Source organism: Pseudophryne corroboree, chromosome 4, assembly GCF_028390025.1.
Source record: "Pseudophryne corroboree isolate aPseCor3 chromosome 4, aPseCor3.hap2, whole genome shotgun sequence".
NCBI lineage: Eukaryota > Metazoa > Chordata > Amphibia > Anura > Myobatrachidae > Pseudophryne > Pseudophryne corroboree.
In genome coordinates, this window is record NC_086447.1 from 630,140,685 (window position 1) to 630,157,108 (window position 16,424).

A 16,424-nucleotide genomic window follows, 5' to 3' on the forward strand; every position below is an offset into this window, starting at 1 on the left:
CTTTATTAAACATTGATAATGTAAATAAGGATATATATATAAATAATCTTTTTGCGACATTTGGTCACATCCCAGGTTTGGGTGCCACACTGTCCAGTGTATGTATTGTACTAGTATATTGCACGTTTTATTGTCACATTGTTTCACTTTTTAGGCATACTCTAGCTTACGTTTAGCGCAATTTGTATGTATGTCTGTTTTTTTAGTAAGTCACAGTATTCTCGTTTTTTAATGTGTAGTATATTTATCTAGTATCTAGATGTTTTAAATCCATTGATTGTTTATGTTTCTTTGCTCTCTATGTGACAGCTCACGGCGCGTCGTCATGGCAACCGACCGGCCCATGTACATCACTTCCTGACCTGCTGTGACGCAGAGACCGGAAGTGTGGGACGGGGGAGGTCTGGAACACCGTGATGCACGCAGCTGGGAGTCATGGAAGGGGGGTAAGTGGCATTAATAGATTCATGTATTTATATCTGTACTGATGCACTGTATCACTGTCTGAGGAAGGGGATACGTCCCCGAAACGTAACACTTATTAAAACAGCATCCCTGCACGGATGCTTTTTTCACTATTTGTGCAAGTCTTTGAGTGCCGCCTCTATCCTGTCTACATATCTACTAGAGATGAGCGGGTTCGGTTCCTCGGAATCCGAACCCCCCCCCCCGAACTTCAGCCTTTTTACACGGGTCCGAGGCAGACTCGGATCTTCCCGCCTTGCTCGGTTAACCCGAGCGCGCCCGAACGTCATCATCCCGCTGTCGGATTCTCGCGAGGCTCGGATTCTATCGCGAGACTCGGATTCTATATAAGGAGCCGCGCGTCGCCGCCATTTTCACACGTGCATTGAGATTGATAGGGAGAGGACGTGGCTGGTGTCCTCTCCGTGTAGAATAGATTAGAGAGACACTTGATTTACTACTTGGGGAGCATTAGGAGTACTCAGTACAGTGCAGAGTTTTGCTGATAGTGACCAGTGACCACCAGTTTTATTTATAATCCGTTCTCTGCCTGAAAAAAAACGATACACAGTCACATACCATATCTGTGCTCAGCCTCAGTGTGCTGCATGATAATATCATCTATGTATATCTGACTGTGCTGAGTGCTCACTGCTCACACAGCTGAATTGTGGGGGAGACTGGGGTGCAGTTAATAGCAGGAGTACAGTGCACACTTTTGCTGCCAGTGTGACTGACCAGTGACCACCAGTATATTGTCTGCCTGAAAAAGTTAAACAAACACTCCTGTGGTGTTTTTTTTTTTTATTCTATAAACGCATTCTGCTGACAGTGTCCAGCAGGTCCGTCATTCATTATATTATATAAATATTTACCTGCAGTAGTGTTATATTTTTTTTGTTCATCTCTATCATCTTTATCATCTCTATATTAGCAGACGCAGTACGATAGTCCACGGCTGTGGCTACCTCTGTGTCGTCAGTGCTCGTCCATAATTGTATACCTACCTGTGGTGGGGGGTTTTTTTCTATCTTCTTCATACTAGTAGTTTAGGAGTCTGCTGACAGTGTCCAGCAGGTCCGTCATTATATTATATATACCTGCAGTAGTGATATATATATATTTTTTATATCATTATCATCTCTATACTAGCAGACGCAGTACGGTAGTCCACGGCTGTAGCTACCTCTGTGTCGTCAGTGCTCGTCCATAATTGTATACCTACCTGTGGTTGGGTTTTTTTTTTCTATCTTCTTCATACTAGTAGTTTAGGAGTCTGCTGACAGTGTCCAGCAGGTCCGTCATTATATTATATATACCTGCAGTAGTGATATATATATATTTTTTATATCATTATCATCTCTATACTAGCAGACGCAGTACGGTAGTCCACGGCTGTAGCTACCTCTGTGTCGTCAGTGCTCGTCCATAATTGTATACCTACCTGTGGTGGTTTTTTTTTTTCTATCTTCTTCATACTAGTAGTTTAGGAGTCTGCTGACAGTGTCCAGCAGGTCCGTCATTATATTATATATACCTGCAGTAGTGATATATATATATTTTTTATATCATTATCATCTCTATACTAGCAGACGCAGTACGGTAGTCCACGGCTGTAGCTACCTCTGTGTCGTCAGTCACTCGTCATCCATAAGTATACTAGTATCCATCCATCTCCATTGTTTACCTGAGGTGCCTTTTAGTTGTGCCTATTAAAATATGGAGAACAAAAATGTTGAGGTTCCAAAAATAGGGAAAGATCAAGATCCACTTCCACCTCGTGCTGAAGCTGCTGCCACTAGTCATGGCCGAGACGATGAAATTCCATCAACGTCATCTGCCAAGGCCGATGCCCAATGTCATAGTACAGAGCATGTAAAATCCAAAACACAAAATATCAGTTAAAAAAAGGACTCAAAAATCTAAAATAAAATCGTCGGAGGAGAAGCGTAAACTTGCCAATATGCCATTTACCACACGGAGTGGCAAGGAACGGCTGAGGCCCTGGCCTATGTTCATGGCTAGTGGTTCAGCTTCACATGAGGATGGAAGCACTCAGCCTCCCGCTAGAAAAATGAAAAGACTTAAGCTGGCAAAAGCACAGCAAAGAACTGTGCGTTCTTCGAAATCCCAAATCCACAAGGAGAGTCCAATTGTGTCGGTTGCGATGCCTGACCTTCCCAACACTGGACATGAAGAGCATGCGCCTTCCACCATTTGCATGCCCCCTGCAAGTGCTGGAAGGAGCACCCGCAGTCCAGTTCCTGATAGTCAGATTGAAGATGTCAGTGTTGAAGTACACCAGGATGAGGAGGATATGGGTGTTGCTGGCGCTGGGGAGGAAATTGACAAGGAGGATTCTGATGGTGAGGTGGTTTGTTTAAGTCAGGCACCCGGGGAGACACCTGTTGTCTGTGGGAGGAATATGGCCATTGACATGCCTGGTGAAAATACCAAAAAAATCAGCTCTTCGGTGTGGAAGTATTTCAACAGAAATGCGGACAACATTTGTCAAGCCGTGTGTTGCCTTTGTCAAGCTGTAATAAGTAGGGGTAAGGACGTTAACCACCTCGGAACATCCTCCCTTATACGTCACCTGCAGCGCATTCATCATAGTCAGTGACAAGTTCAAAAACTTTGGGCGACAGCGGAAGCAGTCCACTGACCAGTAAATCCCTTCCTCTTGTAACCAAGCTCACGCAAACCACCCCACCAACTCCCTCAGTGTCAATTTCCTCCTTCCCCAGGAATGCCAATAGTCCTGCAGGCCATGTCACTGGCAATTCTGACGAGTCCTCTCCTGCCTGGGATTCCACCGATGCATCCTTGTGTGTAACGCCTACTGCTGCTGCCGCTGCTGTTGTTGCTGCTGGGAGTCGATGGTCATCCCAGAGGGGAAGTCGTAAGACAACTTTTACTACTTCCACCAAGCAATTGACTGTCCAACAGTCCTTTGCGAGGAAGATGAAATATCACAGCAGTCATCCTGCTGCAAAGCGGATAACTGAGGCCTTGGCATCCTGGGCGGTGAGAAACGTGGTTCCGGTATCCATCATTACTGCAGAGCCAACTATAGACTTGATTGAGGTACTGTGTCCCCGGTACCAAATACCATCTAGGTTCCATTTCTCTAGGCAGGCGATACCGAAAATGTACACAGACCTCAGAAAAAGACTCACCAGTGTCCTAAAAAATGCAGTTGTACCCAATGTCCACTTAACCACGGACATGTGGACAAGTGGAGCAGGGCAGACTCAGGACTATATGACTGTGACAGCCCACTGGGTCGATGTATTGACTCCCGCCGCAAGAACAGCAGCGGCGGCACCAGTAGCAGCATCTCGCAAACGCCAACTCTTTCCTAGGCAGGCTACGCTTTGTATCACCGCTTTCAAGAATACGCACACAGCTGAAAACCTCTTACGGCAACTGAGGAAGATCATCGCAGAATGGCTTACCCCAATTGGACTCTCCTGTGGATTTGTGGCATCGGACAACGCCAGCAATATTGTGTGTGCATTAAATATGGGCAAATTCCAGCACGTCCCATGTTTTGCACATACCTTGAATTTGGTGGTGCAGAATTATTTAAAAAACGATAGGGGCGTGCAAGAGATGCTGTCGGTGGCCAGAAGAATTGCGGGACACTTTCGGCGTACAGGCACCACGTACAGAAGACTGGAGCAACACCAAAAACGCCTGAACCTGCCCTGCCATCATCTGAAGCAAGAAGTGGTAACGAGGTGGAATTCAACCCTCTATATGCTTCAGAGGTTGGAGGAGCAGCAAAAGGCCATTCAAGCCTATACAACTGACCACGATATAGGAGGTGGAATGCACCTGTCTCAAGCGCAGTGGAGAATGATTTCAACGTTGTGCAAGGTTCTGCAACCTTTTGAACTTGCCACACGTGAAGTCAGTTCAGACACTGCCAGCCTGAGTCAGGTCATTCCCCTCATCAGGCTTTTGCAGAAGAAGCTGGAGACATTGAAGGAGGAGCTAACACTGAGCGATTCCGCTAGGCATGTGGGACTTGTGGATGGAGCCCTTAATTCGCTTAACAAGGATTCACGGGTGGTCAATCTGTTGAAATCAGAGCACTACATTTTGGCCGCTGTGCTCGATCCTAGATTTAAAACCTACCTTGGATCTCTCTTTCCGGCAGACACAAGTCTGCAGGGGTTCAAAGAACTGCTGGTGAGAAAATTGTCAAGTCAAGCGGAACGCGACCTGTCAACATCTCCTCCTTCACATTCTCCCGCAACTGGGGGTGCGAGGAAAAGGCTCAGAATTCCGAGCCCACCCGCTGGCGGTGATGCAGGGCAGTCTGGAGCGACTGCTGATGCTGACATCTGGTCCGGACTGAAGGACCTGACAACGATTACGGACATGTCGTCTACTGTCACTGCATATGATTCTTTCACCATTGAAAGAATGGTGGAGGATTATATGAGTGACCGCATCCAAGTAGGCACGTCAGACAGTCCGTACGTATACTGGCAGGAAAAAGAGGCAATTTGGAGGCCCTTGCACAAACTGGCTTTATTCTACCTAAGTTGCCCTCCCACAAGTGTGTACTCCGAAAGAGTGTTTAGTGCCGCCGCTCACCTTGTCAGCAATCGGCGTACGAGGTTACTTCCAGAAAATGTGGAGAAGATGATGTTCATTAAAATGAATTATAATCAATTCCTCCATGGAGACATTCACCAGCAGCAATTGCCTCCACAAAGTACACAGGGAGCTGTGATGGTGGATTCCAGTGGGGACGAATTGATAATCTGTGAGGAGGGGGATGTACACGGTGATGAATTGGAGGATGATGATGAGGTGGACATCTTGCCTCTGTAGAGCCAGTTTGTGCAAGGAGAGATTAATTGCTTCTTTTTTGGTGGGGGTCCAAACCAACCCGTCATTTCAGTCACAGTCGTGTGGCAGACCCTGTCACTGAAATGATGGGTTGGTTAAAGTGTGCATGTCCTGTTTATACAACATAAGGGTGGGTGGGAGGGCCCAAGGACAATTCCATCTTGCACCTCTTTTTTCTTTCATTTTTCTTTGCGTCATGTGCTGTTTGGGGAGTGTTTTTTGGAAGGGCCATCCTGCGTGACACTGCAGTGCCACTCCTAGATGGGCCAGGTGTTTGTGTCGGCCACTAGGGTCACTTATCTTAGTCACACAGCTACCTCATTGCGCCTCTTTTTTTTCTTCTTTGCGTCATGTGCTGTTTGGGGAGTATTTTTTGGAAGGGCCATCCGGCCTGACACTGCAGTGCCACTCCTAGATGGGCCAGGTGTTTGTGTCGGCCACTAGGGTCGCTTAGCTTACTCACACAGCTACCTCATTGCGCCTCTTTTTTTCTTTGCGTCATGTGCTGTTTGGGGAGTGTTTTTGGAAGGGCCATCCTGCGTGACACTGCAGTGCCACTCCTAGATGGGCCAGGTGTTTGTGTCGGCCACTAGGGTCACTTATCTTAGTCACACAGCTACCTCATTGCGCCTCTTTTTTTTCTTCTTTGCGTCATGTGCTGTTTGGGGAGTATTTTTTGGAAGGGCCATCCGGCCTGACACTGCAGTGCCACTCCTAGATGGGCCAGGTGTTTGTGTCGGCCACTAGGGTCGCTTAGCTTACTCACACAGCTACCTCATTGCGCCTCTTTTTTTCTTTGCGTCATGTGCTGTTTGGGGAGTGTTTTTTGGAAGGGCCATCCTGCGTGACACTGCAGTGCCACTCCTAGATGGGCCAGGTGTTTGTGTCGGCCACTTGGGTCGCTGAGCTTAGTCATCCAGCGACCTCGGTGCAAATTTTAGGACTAAAAATAATATTGTGAGGTGTGAGGTGTTCAGAATAGACTGAAAATGAGTGGAAATTATGGTTATTGAGGTTAATAATACTTTGGGATCAAAAGGACCCCCAAATTCTATGATTTAAGCTGGTTTTTAGGGTTTTTTGAAAAAAACACCCGAATCCAAAACACACCCGAATCCGACAAAAAAAATTCGGTGAGGTTTTGCCAAAACGCGTTTGAACCCAAAACACGGCCACGGAACCGAACACAAAACCAAAACACAAAACCCGAAAAATTTCCGGTGCACATCTCTAATATCTACGTGGGATTGCCCCACAAGGAAGGCACCTTAGCAAGCTAACGTAGCTGGAGTGCCGGAGCCGAGCGTTTGTATATTGGGCACTACGCACCGCTACGGTGGATAAGTTCGTCGTGCCAGCTCAGGGCACCCAGCATTGGATCATTTATCTCCTCCCTGTTAGGCGCCAGGGTCCGCTTGTCTGCGCGGCCCGGCGCCTAGCAACTAGAGACGCCGTGCGCGTACAGCCGCCGGCTCCCTAGCAACGCTAGATGCCGGGCGCGCTGAAGCCGCATGGACCCTAGCAACGGGGACGCCACTGGCGGACCGCGTTCCCCGTTGCTAGGCTTTAGGAAATTAAGATATTCACCTGCTCTCTGGCCGTGCAGCAAGGCAGCTGCACGGCATTTATTCTAATCAGCCTTTAGCAGCTGATTGGAGGACTCCTTGTTAAATACACTCCCAGGGCTTCTCACAGACGCCGGTAATAGCTTCCTGCATGCTGCCTTTGTTTGCTGAGAGTCTGTTTCCAGTCCTGCTGTATCCGGTCATTCCAGTCCTCAGAAGTCTGGTATTCGGGAGTTGTCATCTCATCCCTAGAGGTCGTTTGGTTCCCTGGAGTCCTGACTGATCACCGTTTTATATCCAGTGGTGTTCGTGAGTTGCGGCTCTGCCGTGTGTTGCGGCTCAGCCGCTTTACCTTTTGTATTTTGTGTTTGGAGCATTTGCGGAGGGTTCCGCTTCCACAAGTCCTCTCTGGTACTTGGCGGTGCCGGGTAGGAGAATTGGACAAGTGGATATTTTGGTTGTCCTTTTCCCTGGCGGTTTCTCCGCACATATTATAGTTTTGAGTTTGCTTAGCCCCTGGCCTGGTTGTTTAGTTAGAGGGCCTCTTGTTATCACCCTGTCTCGGGTTTCCCTTTGTCTCTCATTAAGACCGGGGGGCATCGAAGTTGGGCAGACATAATCCGCCCTTCAAACGCGGCTGCCAAGGGCTCAAGAAACCATAGTCTCGCAGGGGATTTCTGACAACACGGGTGAGACAACAGAGTTAGGGCGCCAGGGGCTATTTTCCTGTCCTGCTCCCTTCCCCAGCATTCCGTTCCAGTGCTCCGGTCCTTGCCATAAGATCTCCTCTGACCAGAGTGCTGGAATCATAACATTATTACCGGCCATACCAAAACTTAAAATTAAACGGGGTTTAATTTTTTCTCATTCAGTTTTGTGAGAGTTTATCGGCCTCATGAATCCAACAGGTTTAGGGCCAAATCCTGGTCAGCTCTTAGTCAGCCAGATTCAAGAACTTACTCAGATGTTTCAGGATCTTTCTCTTCGGGTGAAGTCGCAGGAAGATCTTTTGCGAGCTTCCCCAAGGGTAGTCCCTGAACCAAAGATGCATTTGCCTGACCGTTTTTCTGGTGATAGAAAAGAGTTTTTTAATTTTAAAGAATCCTGTAAGCTTTATTTTCATTTAAGACCGACTTCCTCGGGTACTGAATCTCAGCGGGTCGGGATTATTATTTCTTTGCTCCTGGGGGATCCTCAGACCTGGGCATTTGGTTTAAGAGCAGAGGATCCGGCATTGTTGTCAGTTGACGCTTTTTTTTGAGTCTTTAGGGCTCTTGTATGATGACCCTGATAGAGAGGCGTCCGCTGAAAGTCAGTTGCGCGCTCTCAGACAGGGTAGAAATCCTGCGGAGGTTTATTGTACGGAGTTTCGCCGTTGGTCGAACACCTGTGGCTGGAATGACCCAGCCCTGCGCAGTCAGTTTCGCCTCGGCTTATCAGAGTCTATAAAAGACAGTCTCCTTCAGTACCCCGCTCCTGAGACTCTCAATAAACTCATGGAGCTTTCTATTAAGATTGATCGTCGTCTCAGAGAGCGGAGGGCTGAAAAAGGAGCACCTGTAAGGTCAAGTCCGTGTGTATATTCCATTCCTGAAGACGTAGAGGAGCCCATGCAGATGGGTCTCTCCCGGCTGTCTCCTGAAGAAAGAGCCAGAAGGCAAAATTCTGGTCTTTGTCTGTACTGTGGGGGTAAGGGACATTTTGCTCGTAATTGTCCGAACAAGTCGGGAAACGCTTTGACCAGGTGAATTGTGAGGGGGTTCACCTAGGTCTGCAGCTTATCTCCTCGAATAACTCCCTTTTAGTCCCAGTTAAAGTTTCCTTTGGCAGCCTCAGTTCTTCGGTGTCGGCTTTTGTTGACAGTGGAGCTGCAGGAAACTTTATGGATTTAACTTGGGCTAAGGCCTTAGGCATTCCTCAGTTACCTTTGGGTAGGTGTGTCTCCATGCATGGCTTAGATGGGAGTCCGCTGTCTAATGGGATTATTTCTCTCCATACACCCCCTGTACTACTTACAGTAGGAGCTCTACATTCCGAGAAAATCGAGTTCTTTCTTACACATTGCCCAGCAGTTCCAGTTGTTCTGGGTCACCCTTGGCTGGCCTTTCATAATCCCACCATTGATTGGCGGTCGGGGGAGATTTCACAATGGGGTACTTTTTGTGATAAGGAATGTATCACGTTTCCAGTCAGAGTAGCAGCTATCATTCCAGAACTCATTCCGGTGGAATACCAGGAGTTTGATGATGTTTTCTCCAAAGGCAATGCGGACATTCTGCCTCCCCATCGGCCTTATGATTGTGCTATTGAGTTAATTCCTGGTGCCGCATTGCCAAAGGGAAGATTATATGCATTATCCGGGCCAGAAACTGCGGCTATGAATGATTATGTAAAGGAGAGCCTTGAGAAAGGATTTATTAGACCATCAAAATCTCCTTTAAGTGCAGGCTTCTTCTTTGTGGAGAAAAAGGATGGCTCGCTTAGACCTTGCATTGATTTTAGAGCCCTGAATAAGATCTCAGTTAGAAACACCTATCCTTTGCCGTTGATTTCTGTACTCTTTGATCAGTTACGTTCTGCTGTGATTTTTTCTAAAATTGACCTTAGAGGAGCGTACAACCTCATCCGAATTAAATCTGGAGATGAGTGGAAAACGGCCTTCAGTACTCAGTCGGGTCACTACGAATACCTGGTGATGCCGTTCGGCCTGTCCAATGCTCCGGCAGTTTTTCAAGACCTCATTAACGATGTGCTCCGTGACTTCCTAGGGAAATTCGTGGTCGTTTACTTAGACGACATCCTGATTTTTTCTGAATCAATGGAACAACATGTTACCCAGGTGCGTCTGGTTCTTCAAAAGTTACGCGAGAATCATTTATATGCCAAGCTGGAGAAGTGTGAGTTTCATGTCACGGAAGTATCTTTTTTAGGGTGCATAATTTCCCCTCAGGGATTTTCCATGGAACCAAAGAAACTCCAGGCCATCCTTAGTTGGGCGCAACCCACCAATTTAAAAGCAATTCAGCGCTTTTTAGGGTTTGCGAATTATTATAGGAGGTTCATTCATTCTTTTTCTGACCTGGTTGCTCCCATTGTAGCTCTGACAAAGAAAGGAGCGGATCCTACCAACTGGTCGCGTGAAGCTGAGTTGTCCTTCCGGGCCTTGAAACAAGCCTTTGTCTCGGCTCCAGTCCTCAGACATCCTAATCCGGAATTGCCCTTTGTGGTGGAGGTTGATGCCTCGGAGGTTGGAGTGGGGGCTATCCTTTCTCAAAAGGATCCGGAGTCTCTGGAGTTACATCCTTGTGCCTTTATGTCCAGGAAATTCTCCTCCGCTGAATCCAACTATGACGTTGGTAATCGGGAGTTACTGGCGGTAAAGTGGGCTTTCGAGGAGTGGAGGCATTGGCTGGAGGGAGCAAAACATACTATTTCGGTATTGACTGACCATAAGAACCTGCAATACATTGAATCGGCTAAGCGGCTTAATGCCCGGCAGGCACGTTGGGCATTATTTTTTACGCGTTTCAAATTTATAATCACTTTCAGGCCTGGTTCCAAGAATACTAAGGCTGATGCCCTGTCACGTAGCTTTCTTCCGGTTCACAATAACAATCCTGTTACCCCCATACTTCCATCTTCGGTCATCTGGGCGGGCCTCACACAAGATTTATTTACCCAGTTAAAACAGCTTCAACACCAAGCTCCTAGAATTACTCCTGCTGGTCGTCTTTACGTCCCTGAGTTTTTGAGAGCAACTGTTTTAACGGAATTCCATGATAACAAAGTTTCAGGGCATCCAGGAGTCTCTAAGACATTGGAGTTAGTCTCTCGCTCAGTATGGTGGCCTGGTCTTTCTAAAGACGTCAAGGAATTTGTTTATTCATGTCAGGTTTGTGCACAGCATAAGGTTCCCCGTTCCTTGCCCATCGGGCAACTTATGCCCTTAAATGTTCCTCTCAGGCCGTGGTCTCATATTTCCATGGATTTTGTGGTTGACCTTCCCCTTTCAGCCGGATTCCGAGTCATATGGGTGGTAGTGGACCGTTTTAGTAAAATGGCTCATTTTATTGCTCTTCCTCGTTTCCCTTCTGCCCAAGGGTTGGCAGTTTTGTTTCTCCGCCATGTATTCAGGCTTCATGGGTTGCCTACTGATATTGTTTCTGATCGGGGTCCACAATTCATCGCACAATTCTGGAAATGTTTTTGTGCCTCATTGAAGATGAAATTGTCGTTAACATCCGGTTACCACCCACAATCCAACGGGCAAACCGAACGAGTTAACCAATCATTGAAACAATATTTGCGCTTGTATTCAGCCAAACTCCAGAATGATTGGTCCGAGTTTCTTCCGTTGGCTGAATTTGCTTACAATAATTCTTGTCATTCCTCCACTAAAGAGTCTCCATTCTTTTCAGTTTTTGGTTTTCACCCCAGAGCTAATTCTTTTTTTCATCATTCCTCAGTCTCCTCGCTAACCTTAACCTCCCATCTCACAGCCATTTGGAAAAAGGTGCACCTTGCTCTCAGAAAAGCGGCCTTTTGAGAGAAGAAATTTTCTGACAGGCTCCGACGTCCTTGCACTTTTAAGGTGGGAGATAGGGTGTGGTTGTCGACTCGCAACATCAGGCTTCGACAATCCTCGGCTAGACTGGGACCCAAATTTATTGGGCCATTTCTTATTATTAAAAGAGTCAACCCAGTTGCCTTTCGGTTACGTTTACCAAGATCTCTCAGGATTGGAAATACGTTTCATTGTTCCCTGTTGAAACAATACGTTTCTTCCAGTAGATTTCATCGGAAGATCTCTCAGGGTAGATCTCCAGTGTATGTACAGGGACAACAGGAGTTCTTGGTAGAGAAGGTTCTCGATTCCAAATTGTCCCAGGGTCGGCTGTATTTTCTAGTTCACTGGAAAGGCTATGGTCCGGAGGAAAGGTCTTGGGTCCTGGATAAGGATCTTCATGCCCCGAGGCTCAAGAGGGCATTTTTTCGGGAATTTCCTCAGAAACCTGGCTTTAGGGGTTCCTTGACCCCTCCTCAAGGGGGGGGGGGGTACTGTTAGGCGCCGGGGTCCGCTTGTCTGCGCGGCCCGGCGCCTAGCAACTAGAGACGCCGTGCGCGTACAGCCGCCGGCTCCCTAGCAACGCTAGACGCCGGGCGCGCTGAAGCCGCACGGACCCTAGCAACGGGGACGCCACTGGCGGACCGCGTTCCCCGTTGCTAAGCTTTAGGAAATTAAGATATTCACCTGCTCTCTGGCCGTGCAGCAAGGCAGCTGCACGGCATTTATTCTAATCAGCCTTTAGCAGCTGATTGGAGGACTCCTTGTTAAATACACTCCCAGGGCTTCTCACAGACGCCGGTAATAGCTTCCTGCATGCTGCCTTTGTTTGCTGAGAGTCTGTTTCCAGTCCTGCTGTATCCGGTCATTCCAGTCCTCAGAAGTCTGGTATTCGGGAGTTGTCATCTCATCCCAAGAGGTCGTTTGGTTCCCTGGAGTCCTGACTGATCACCGTTTTATATCCAGTGGTGTTCGTGAGTTGCGGCTCTGCCGTGTGTTGCGGCTCAGCCGCTTTACCTTTTGTATTTTGTGTTTGGAGCATTTGCGGAGGGTTCCGCTTCCACAAGTCCTCTCTGGTACTCGGCGGTGCCGGGTAGGAGAATTGGACAAGTGGATATTTTGGTTGTCCTTTTCCCTGGCGGTTTCTCCGCACATATTATAGTTTTGAGTTTGCTTTAGCCCCTGGCCTGGTTGTTTAGTTAGAGGGCCTCTTGTTATCACCCTGTCTCGGGTTTCCCTTTGTCTCTCATTAAGACCGGGGGGCATCGAAGTTGGGCAGACATAATCCGCCCTTCAAACGCGGCTGCCAAGCGCTCAAGAAACCATAGTCTCGCAGGGGATTTCTGACAACACGGGCGAGACAACAGAGTTAGGGCGCCAGGGGCTATTTTCCTGTCCTGCTCCCTTCCCCAGCATTCCGTTCCAGTGCTCCAGTCCTTGCCATAAGATCTCCTCTGACCAGAGTGCTGGAATCATAACACTCCCAAAGATCTCTTTCACTTGTCACAGCACTTCAGCACTTTATACACGTTTGCACTGGACTGAATGTGGTCACCCAACCTGTGTGGTGGATAAGCATCGTGTACAGTGCCCTAAGCTCACATGGCTACAATGGATGGTGAAGGGGACTTCACAGCATTCTTAATTGAATGTGACAACTACGAGACTCTCAGCTTCTCGGATGTCGATGCTGAGAAAATACTGCATAAAGATATAGCCTTATCTGATGACCCCGTCGATTCATGTGCGGATATTTACCGCGAGCTATTTAAATTAAAGAAAAGGGAATTAGACTTTCTCTACCATAGTAGAACTTTATCCGATTATTATCGTGCAAAGCAGATACCCAGGGGGTTTCGTGTGCACAATACCCCGACCGTCGGTCGACACAACACTACTTTCTGCAAGCGGTGGATTTCCATTTTGAATAAATGTTCGATGAACCTGATCTTACTATGATCGAGGAATCCACAAGAGAATTAAACCTCACCATAGAGGACATCAAGCGGTTTGAAAGTGAACATTTCACCAAAATTAAGGCCGACTCTTCAACTGACTGGCTGGTCAAACTTCAGGAACAAGTCGATGCTTATAAAAATGATTTACTGAAATATAAAAGGGAAAGTCACAAGAAAGTCGTATCTGATTATGCACAACATCGGGTATATACGTGGTTAAATCAGACGGCTTCAACCAACAGGAGGGGTAGAGGTGCATATACGTACAGACGCCACCAGCGTGTGCATTTCTCTAGTACTTCTGCAAGCGAAAATGATGACCTTGTGGAAAGTACATCTGGAACCAGACAGGCAACCCCTTTAGGGGTAGACACCCGGGCGGGTCTCACCGCTCGGGGACGAGGTACACGAGGCGTGGAGGCCAAACGCGGAGGCAGAACAGAGGGAAGACCCCCCAAAAACAGGAGAACTTAATTTTTAATTTGTCCTCCTATACGCTTAGCAACCCGGAACAACAGTTGCTAAATAAAGGCTTATCCTTCATACCCACGAATTACCCTGATAAATTTAAATGGAAGGTGGACACCTTTAAGTTATCACGGTCATTAAAAATTAAAGAACACTTTTCTAAACAACCTGAGACAGCTTCTGCCTAGGCTTTACCTTCCAGGTTGGCAAAATTGGGATCACGATCGAGATTTGACCCACCATCAACAAATGCCACTTTAAAAACTTTTCATCGGCTTATGGAGAATTCAATCAATGGACCTGCCAGTACTGTCAGACATAATTTATCCAGAGAGGAACAACTGGCCCTGCGAGAGTTACAAAACAGGTGGGACATCATCATAAGGGCAGCTGACAAGGGGGGATCCATAGTTATTCAAGACACCACAGCTTACATCGAGGAGTGTGAAAGACTGTTAAGTGATACAACTACTTACAGCGTTCTGGATCAGGATCCCACCCTAAAGTATAAACAGAAATTAGACACCATATTGAAACATGCTGTAAGTGAGGGGTTCATCTCGCAAGTGATATGCGATAAACTGACCACCAAGTGGCCAGCTGTGCCCCTTCTGTACACTCTACCTAAGATCCATAAGGACGCACAGAGGCCCCCGGGGAGACCTATCATCTCGGCCCGGGGGTCTCTGTGCGAGCCTATCGCCATTTACTTAGATTATTATTTACAACCTTGTGTACAGGATATATTTTCGTACCTTAAAGATTCTGGTATGTTGCTTGAAAAATTGGCATTGATAGAGCAGGTCCCCAGCGAGGCGATGCTGGTTACACTAGATGTTGCCAGCCTGTATACATGCATCCCGCATCAGGCGGGGTTGGCATCAGTCGCACGTCTTATCACTGGTAATAAGTTATACGTGGGTCCTGATATTGTTTTTTTCATGGAGCTATTGGCATTCACATTGGATCATCATTTTTTCCTATTTAATGGGCGGTTTTTTAAACAACTGACCGGTTGCTCTATGGGCTCGCCGGTGGCTCCATCTTTTGCCAATTGTTACATGTGGGAGGTAGAAAGGGGTCTGTTCTTTGAAAATGTGGAAACATCAGGGGCCATGTCATTATATTATAGATATATTGATGATCTCTTAATTATATGGAACAAAGATCTGACCATGCTCACAGAGATTATTGATAAACAGAATCAGTCTAGCAGCCCCATCAAACTCACTCTCATCGCTAGTAAAACTGAGGTATGTTACCTTGATGTTCTGATTCAACTAAGGGACGGCAAGATACTTACCTCTCTATACAAAAAACCCACTGATAGGAATACAATCCTCCACGCAGACAGTTTTCATCCTAAGGCCATTATACGCAGTCTGCCATACTCTCAGTTTATTAGGGTATGCAGAAATAACTCAGACCCAGTTATGCGGGATATACAATTGAGTGAAATGGTTAATAATTTCTGCGACAGAGGATACGCTAAGGCCGAGTTGAACAAAGCATGCGAGAAGGCCAAACACACTGTCGCACAGAAAAACAGGAGGAAAGCTAAAGATCCAGTTAAAGCCGTTATACCCTGGGTTAATGAATACAACACTAGTAGCCCTGTGATTTCTAGAAAGGCGAAGAATCTTTGGCAAATGGTAACTTCAGATCCAGATCTGAAATGTTTCCACAACCATAGATTGATGCTCAGTTACTCCCGCAGTAGAAATATTAAAGACATGATTGTCAAAACTGATGTAACAGGCTTTTGCCAATCAAGAGCACCCAGTAACTTTCTAAGCAGAAAGAACGGGTGTTTCAAATGCTTAGGATGCACAACCTGTTCCTTCATGCTTACTGGCGATACTATACCGCATCCACAGACAGGCAAGCGGCTTAAAATCAGGTGGCCATTAACATGTACTACAAGGTTTGTAATCTATGTAATAGTATGCCCCTGCGGGCTATACTATGTTGGAAAATCAGAATGTCAGCTCAAAGTGAGACTCACACAGCACAGGTCCACCATACGGGCAGCATTGGAATCAGGCACAAGCGATCAGCCGGTGGCCCGTCATTTTGCCTCTCAGCGACATAATCTAGCCAGCCTGAGGTATAAAGCAGTGGACCATGTCCCTGCCTCTTTACGGGGTGGTGATCAATTTTTTGTAAGTGTGTTTTGAGGTCGGCAATTGACTATTGATATACTGGTAGTCATGATTAGTTCACCACTTTAGTAGAAGGCACAGTTAGAGCATGTATTCAACAGCTTCCCCATAGTGGCCTATGTGAAAGGTTGTTTTGCTACAGACAATGGCGCGATATATGCCGGTAATCGTTCTAAACTTTATTAAACATTGATAATGTGAATAAGGATATATATAAATAATCTTTTTGCGACATTTGGTCACATCCCAGGTTTGGGTGCCACACTGTCCAGTGTATGTATTGTACTAGTATATTGCACGTTTTATTGTCACATTGTTTAACTTTTTAGGCATACTCTAGCTTACGTTTAGCGCAATTTGTATGTATGTCTATGTT